We start from the raw sequence: 7,169 nt of genomic DNA, 5'->3' as shown, positions 1-7,169 counted from the left end.
CAATAAGATATAGGAAGATGTGGTGTTAGTGCCAATGAGTCAACTCTCCATCCAAATAACAATTTATAAAAGTAAACCATTATAGGTCAATGTACGGCCTTCAACACGGAGCCTTAATTGGCTCACACCGAACAAAAAGCTATAAAGGGCCCCAAAATTACTAGTGTAAAACCATTCAAACGGGAAAACCAACGGTCAAATCAATATAAACTAGAGGCTCTTTTAAAAGAGCATGTGTCGCTCACCTTGGTCTATGCGCATATTCAACAAAAGACACAGATGGATTAATGACAAAATTGTATTTTGGTGATGGTGATGTGTTTGTAGATCTTAATTTACTGAACATTCTTGTTTCTTACAATTATCTTCATCTCATAACATGGTCTATTAGTTACAGAGGAAAATATTTTGTTAAAAAAACAAAAATTTACAAAATTTATGAAAATTGTTAAAAATTGACTGTAAAGGGCTGTAACTCCTTAAGGGGTAAACTGACCATTTTTGTCATGTGACTTATTTGTAGATCTTACTTTGCTGAACATTATTGCTTTTTACAGTTTATCTCTATCTACAATGATATTCAAGATAATAACCAAAAACGGCAAAATTTCCTTAAAAATTATCAATTCAGGGACAGCAACCCAACAACCAATTGTCCAATTTGTCTGAAAATTTCAGGGTAGCTAGATCTTGACTACATAAACAATTTAACCCCTGTCAGATTTGCTCTAAATGCTTTGGTTTTTGAATTATAAGCCATAAACCGCATTTTACCCCTATGTTTTATTTTTAGCGGTGGTTGCCATCTTGGTTGGATGGCCGGGTCACTGCATACATTTTTTAAACTTAATACCCCAAAGATGATTGTTGCCAAGTTTGGATTAATTTGACCAAGTAGTTTCAGAGGAGAAGATTTTTGTAAAAGCTAACGCCGGACAACGACGACGACGGACGACGGACGCCAAGTGATGAGAAAAGCTCACTTGGCCCCATATATAAGGGCCAGGTGAGCTAAAAACGGGAAATGAGAAACACGTATAAATTACATAAACAAACGACAACTGGTCCGAGACCACAATTGTCGTTGTTCATTCACAAATATAGTCCCTAGTGTCGACAGTGGGTTACTTGGCCACAGTGGGTTACTTGGCATTAATATTTATACCCCTTCCAAATTTATTTCCGCATGTTTAATGCCTCAAATTGCAAGCTGGGGGTGAAATTACACTGCAAAAAAAATTGGGTCCAGAATTTTAAAGGAAAGAAGTGATTTGGTCCAGCTGAAAAAGGTTGAAAATTAGCACCTCGGAAGCTGTCAACAGATTTCAAGACGCCCTTAACATAAAATTGTCCATATTTTGAGTTAGAGCCGATGAAGTTTTCTATAACTTTGATATAATTTGTCCCAAAAGTAGTACAACACACTGTAAAAGTTTCTTTGAGAAAGCGCAGATGGGATTTTTTTTATTTTCATTTATGTTCTTAAAGAAATGCACTACGAAATAATTGTGGCCTCGGACCAACTACTGCTTATCAGATTCCTGACTTAGGACAGGTGCAAACATTAACAGCGGGATTAAAACGTTTTAATGGTACCAAACTTTCTCCCTTTTTCTGAAACAATAGCATAACATCACAACATAGAAAACCACACGATAAAATATCAATTGGAAGGCTTAATTCAATCAAAAAACGTAAATTAACACACTATGAACGAATAAATTTGATCTGCGATACCTGAATGCAAATGCACAGTTAACAAAATATTAGGGACAAACATACAAGGCCAAAAAGCAAACAAAAAAGTCCTAACAAAACCATGGCAAAACACCACCGCGAAATATTTAACACTTCGGAAATAATCACTTTTGAAAAAAAAACTGTTTTAGGAGAATAATCTTGATGTTCATACAAATGTAGTACGAAGAAGTGAAAATTAGAAGATATTCCAAATAATCAAAGCTGGTACATAGAGAAGATCCATATTAATAAAAAAAGTAACAAAATTTTTGTATTAAAAGTATCAACAGGTCGAATTAACAAGAAACTACGATTTGAGAGTACTCGCAGTTACTGACAGCTAGTTAAAAGCCAAAAACAATTAATAATAAAAAATCATGCATCAGAGACTAAAATTAACTAAAACATATCCCAGGGATTTTGTATTTAACGTCATGAACAGTCAGAGAAAACATGATTTTTGCAAGGCCAAAAAAATGTATCGATAGGTATAGTGGATAGTGAGGAGCGACTTCTTTAGAGATAAAAAAATCAAAACTGCCCGATGGAAACGATGGAAACACGAATGCAATACGATATTCAAAGATGCATTCCCGGTGACATTACGATGGTGAAGATGGTGATACGAAATCAATACCAACCCTCAACATCGGACGCACCTTTGGTTTTTTTTAACATGTTAAAAAATTAAGAACCCTCTCCGAAGTTGTTCCCGAAGGCTAGAAAAAGTGGACGATGGTTCTACGATGGTTAAAGATGGCACTACGAATAACCCGATCTGGATACGATCAGTCTCGATTTTAAAAATTTCTATAATCGTGTTGCCATCGGCATAAAAATCGGGAGTGTGACGCGGGCATTATGCATGTCACAAAACTACTTCATAAAACAAGAATTTCTGGTAAAATCTATTTGGTGCCATGAGTAATTATTTTATTTCAAGCATATCATGATTTTTCAAGACCACACATATTATTTCACAAACTGATATGATTGCAAAGTCTGTTCTTATGAATTCATTAACTTAAGAATTGATGATTCTACCCCATCTTCTGACAATTTTGTTAACTATTTAGTTTAGTAGTTTAGTTATCATAGTTTAGTCTATATACTAAGTAGTCTTTAGTTCTATTTGTATGTATCTTTGTATTTACAGTGACTTGGTGGGTTTAGATTAAAGTTGTACCAACAACAGGAAAAGAGGGTAACATCGAAAGAAGGTCTTAAAACCTTGAACTTGAACTTGAAAATAAGGCTGAGCATAAAGTCCTTTATTATGATAGAGATGAAGAGGAAGACTCGCATGTCAACAATCAGTCAGATAATGAACATAGTGAAAGTGGCGATGAAGTAGAAGGACATGAATCTGAATTAGGAAGTCAGGCAGGTGACTCTAAAATAGACAGCGATAATCCTGTGAATCCAGGGCATGCATCTTATGAGGAAAGTCGATCAGGAGGTGACTCTGAGCTTGACAATGATAATCATGAAGATACTCCAGTGAGAGAACAGAGTAATGAGCAAGCAACTTCTGTAGTACACAGTATAAGTGTTAATTCGACTAAGTGTAATAAAGCATTACTTTTAAAAAAGGACCAAAAAGTGAAATTTAAAATGCCAGTTGATGATACTCCACGAGAAAGAGTTGTTCTGAGTAGAGCTGGTAAAGCACCATCAAGTAAAAAGAATTGGTACAATGTAGAATATAGGAAACCTGAAGAGCTTAAAGGTAACAAGTTATCAATAAACTTAGGTACAGTTGATGAATTGCAAGCTGTAAAGTCTGACACAGACCAGGATACAGAGGATGACGAAGAATCAGAAGAAGCTTTATTCAATGAGATTGACTTTTGTGATGTTCGTAAAGCTGAACTTGAAAATTGGAAGAGACATCATGTTTATCAAGAAGTTGAAGACTATGGTCCGTCATATGTACCCACTTGATGGGTATATACTATAAAAGAAGTTGATAATGGTATACACAGGAAAGCAAGACTCGTTGCAAAAGGTTTTGAAGAAGATTGTTTGGAATACAGAAGAACTCTCCTACATGTGACAAACAATCTTTTAGACTCATTATTTCAATCACAATGCAAAAGAAATGGTCCATCAATTCCATAGACATTAAAACTGCCTTTCTGCAAGGGCAGAAATGCAAAGAAAAGTTCATCTTCGTCCACCTAAAGAAGCTAATGAACAAACATAAACTTTTAGCCACCGCTTTACAAGCAGAGCCAAATACAATGAAAGTCCCAACTATGTATTGGCTTCCGAAGCTACACAAAACCCCTTAAAAATATAGATTTATTTCGTCTTCAAGCCATTGTTCAACTACTAAATTGTCTATTATTCTCACCAGCACACTTGGTACAATTAAAAACCTTATAATAAATTGTTCAAATAAGGCCTTCGAAAATAGTGGAATAAATTACTTTTGGAGTGTCAAGAACTCGTTGGAAGTACTTGATAAATTGCATGCTTATATTGGTGATTTTGAATCTGTTCAAAGTTTTGATTTTTCTACCCTGTATACCACATTGCCTCACATTCTCATTAAGAAAAAATTCACACACCTAATTAAATGGGCATTCAAAAAATCAGAATGTGAATATATATATTCAAACTCTTTTAGGTCATTTTTTAGTAGCAATAAACAAAAAAACTATGTTAATTGGACATGCTTTGATACTATATATGCCCTGGAATTTTTACTAGATAACATTTTTGTTCGCTTTGGGGATTCCGTATATCGTCAGATTATCGGAATTCCAATGGGGACTAACTGTGCACCACTTATTGCGGACCTCTTTTTGTATTGTTACGAGTTACAATTTATGACAAAAATAAGCAAATACCCATCAAAACAACATCTGATAAACAAATTTAATAATACTTTTAGATATTTGGATGATATTTTGGCTCTCAATAATGACGACTTCAGTATGTATATTAATGAAATTTATCCTGGTGAACTTACTTTAAATAAAGCTAATACTAACAATGACCACTGCCCTTTCCTCGATCTTGATATCTATATCACTAACGGAAAGCTGAATACTAAAATTTATGATAAAAGGGATGATTTTTCATTTCCTATCGTTAATTATCCGTTTTTAGATGGTGACGTTCCCTTGTCACCATCTTACGGTGTTTATATATCTCAACTTGTACGATTCGCTCGTGTATGTAACAATGTTTTAGATTTTAACGAGAGAAATTTATGTATTACTGAAAAATTATTACACCAGGGTTTTCGATATCACAAACTAGTCAAAACATTTACTAAATTTTATCATCGGTATAAAGACATCATTCGTAAATATAGCTCAACATGCAGACTTTTTATACGTTCAGGTATTTCACATCCAATTTTTTATGGAAATATTCTTTATAAAGCACAAAGGTGTCAGTATTCACCTCATAAACTTACAAAACCTTTGAATAGACTTATTAAGAAGGGATATAATTACGATACTGTTGTCAAGTCATTAAAGATTGCATATTTTGGCGTTAATATTGAGTCACTGATAAGGTCTTTGCGTCGGAACTAAACACATCTATTCTAAAAACAGTTGTTGGCATGACACGGGTTATGTTCTTCTCATATATGTTATGATGGTATGATACTAAACCCCTTACGGGAAGGATTGTGCCTGATGTTCATATGATGAAATCATAATCTTTCAGTCAGTTTAATTGAAGTCTGGAGCTGGCATGTCAGTTAACTGCTAGTAGTCTGTTTTTATTTATGTATTATTGTCATTTTGTTTATTTTCTTTGGTTACATCTTCTGACATCAGACTCGGACTTCTCTTGAACTGAATTTTAATGTGCGTATTGTTATGCTTTTACTTTTCTACACTGGTTAGAGGTATAGGGGGAGGGTTGAGATCTCACAAACATGTTTAACCCCGCCGCATTTTTGCGCCTGTCCCAAGTCAGGAGCCTCTGGCCTTAGTTAGTCTTGTATTATTTAAATTTTAGTTTCTTGTGTACAATTTGGAAATTAGTATGGCGTTCATTATCACTGAACTAGTATATATTTGTTTAGGGGCCAGCTGAAGGACGCCTCCGGGTGCGGGAATTTCTCGCTACATTGAAGACCTGTTGGTGACCTTCTGCTGTTGTGTTTTTTTATTTTGGTCGGGTTGTTGTCTCTTTGACACATTCCCCATTTCCATTCTCAATTTTAATGCTAATGGAATACTCTGGCTTTTAGAAAAATGTGTGTATGGTCTTGCAGATGCTTTTTTGAAATGGTATGAAAAGGTTAAGAAAACCCTAAATGAGTTTGGAGGTACTGAATCTAAAGTTGATCGAGCAGTATTTTACTGGTATAATTCAAATGGTCTGGCAGGTGTTCTTGCAGTTAATGTTGATGATTTTTGTGGGCAGGAACCAATTTGTTTGAAACTGAGATTATTTCGAAAATTAGAGAGAAGTTGAGTGTCGGAAAAGAAGCTTCAGAATCGTTCAAATATTTAGGACTGGGTCTAAGTCATGCAGATGATAAGATAATATTGAGTCAGACAGATTATGTCGAAGTGTTAAAGACAGTCTCAATTGATAGAAAAAGGCCAAATGATTATCAGCTTTCATCAGTCGAACAAACTGTTCTTATATCAAAAGTTGGACAACTGTTGTGGCTTGCAAAACAAACTCGTCCTGATATTGCTTTTGACATCGCTATGATAGCATCAAAGTTAAAAACAAGTACTATTGAAGACTTCAAAAGAGCGAACAAGCTTTTAAGGAAAGTTAGAAATGATCCAGTGTCTCTTCATTTCAAGGGACTTGGAGAACATGTAGAACTTTTATTATATACTGATGCTTCTTTTGGTAATCTTCCTGATTAGGGAAGTCAAGGAGGGTTTGTAATTATGCTACTAGGTGAAAATGGAAAAATCAATCCAATTACATGGATGACAATCAAAGAAAATAAGAAGGGTTGTTCGAAGTACACTAGCTAGTGAAGCTTTAGCCGATGGCATTGATTGTGCTACATCACTAGCTACTTTGTATAATGAACTGGTTTTCAATAAATGAACTACAGAAAAAGGTATAACAGTAAGATGTGTGATTGACAATAAGGACCTTTTTGAAGCTGTTCATTCAAAGAAAAATGTAACTGAAAAAAGACTGCGACTCGAAATTAGTTGCATCAAGGAGATGATCCAAAAAGGAGAGCTAACCGTTCATTGGATTGAAACAAAAGAGCAGATGATAGCTAATGTGTTGACCAAGCATGGTGCCAGCGCACAGAACCTTTTATATTGTTTTGAAACTGGACTTGTAAATACCGTTTTCATGAAATAGCTTGACATTGATTATGTGACACTTACAATAGTGATAAACATATATTCGAGAACAGTAGTTAAAAAAACAGGAAGAGATAATTAGTTATAATGTGATAAGCAATATCTACAAAA

Source organism: Mytilus trossulus, chromosome 4, assembly GCF_036588685.1.
Source record: "Mytilus trossulus isolate FHL-02 chromosome 4, PNRI_Mtr1.1.1.hap1, whole genome shotgun sequence".
In the NCBI taxonomy this organism is placed as follows: Eukaryota; Metazoa; Mollusca; class Bivalvia; order Mytilida; family Mytilidae; genus Mytilus; species Mytilus trossulus.
This window is presented reverse-complemented; position numbering follows the sequence as displayed.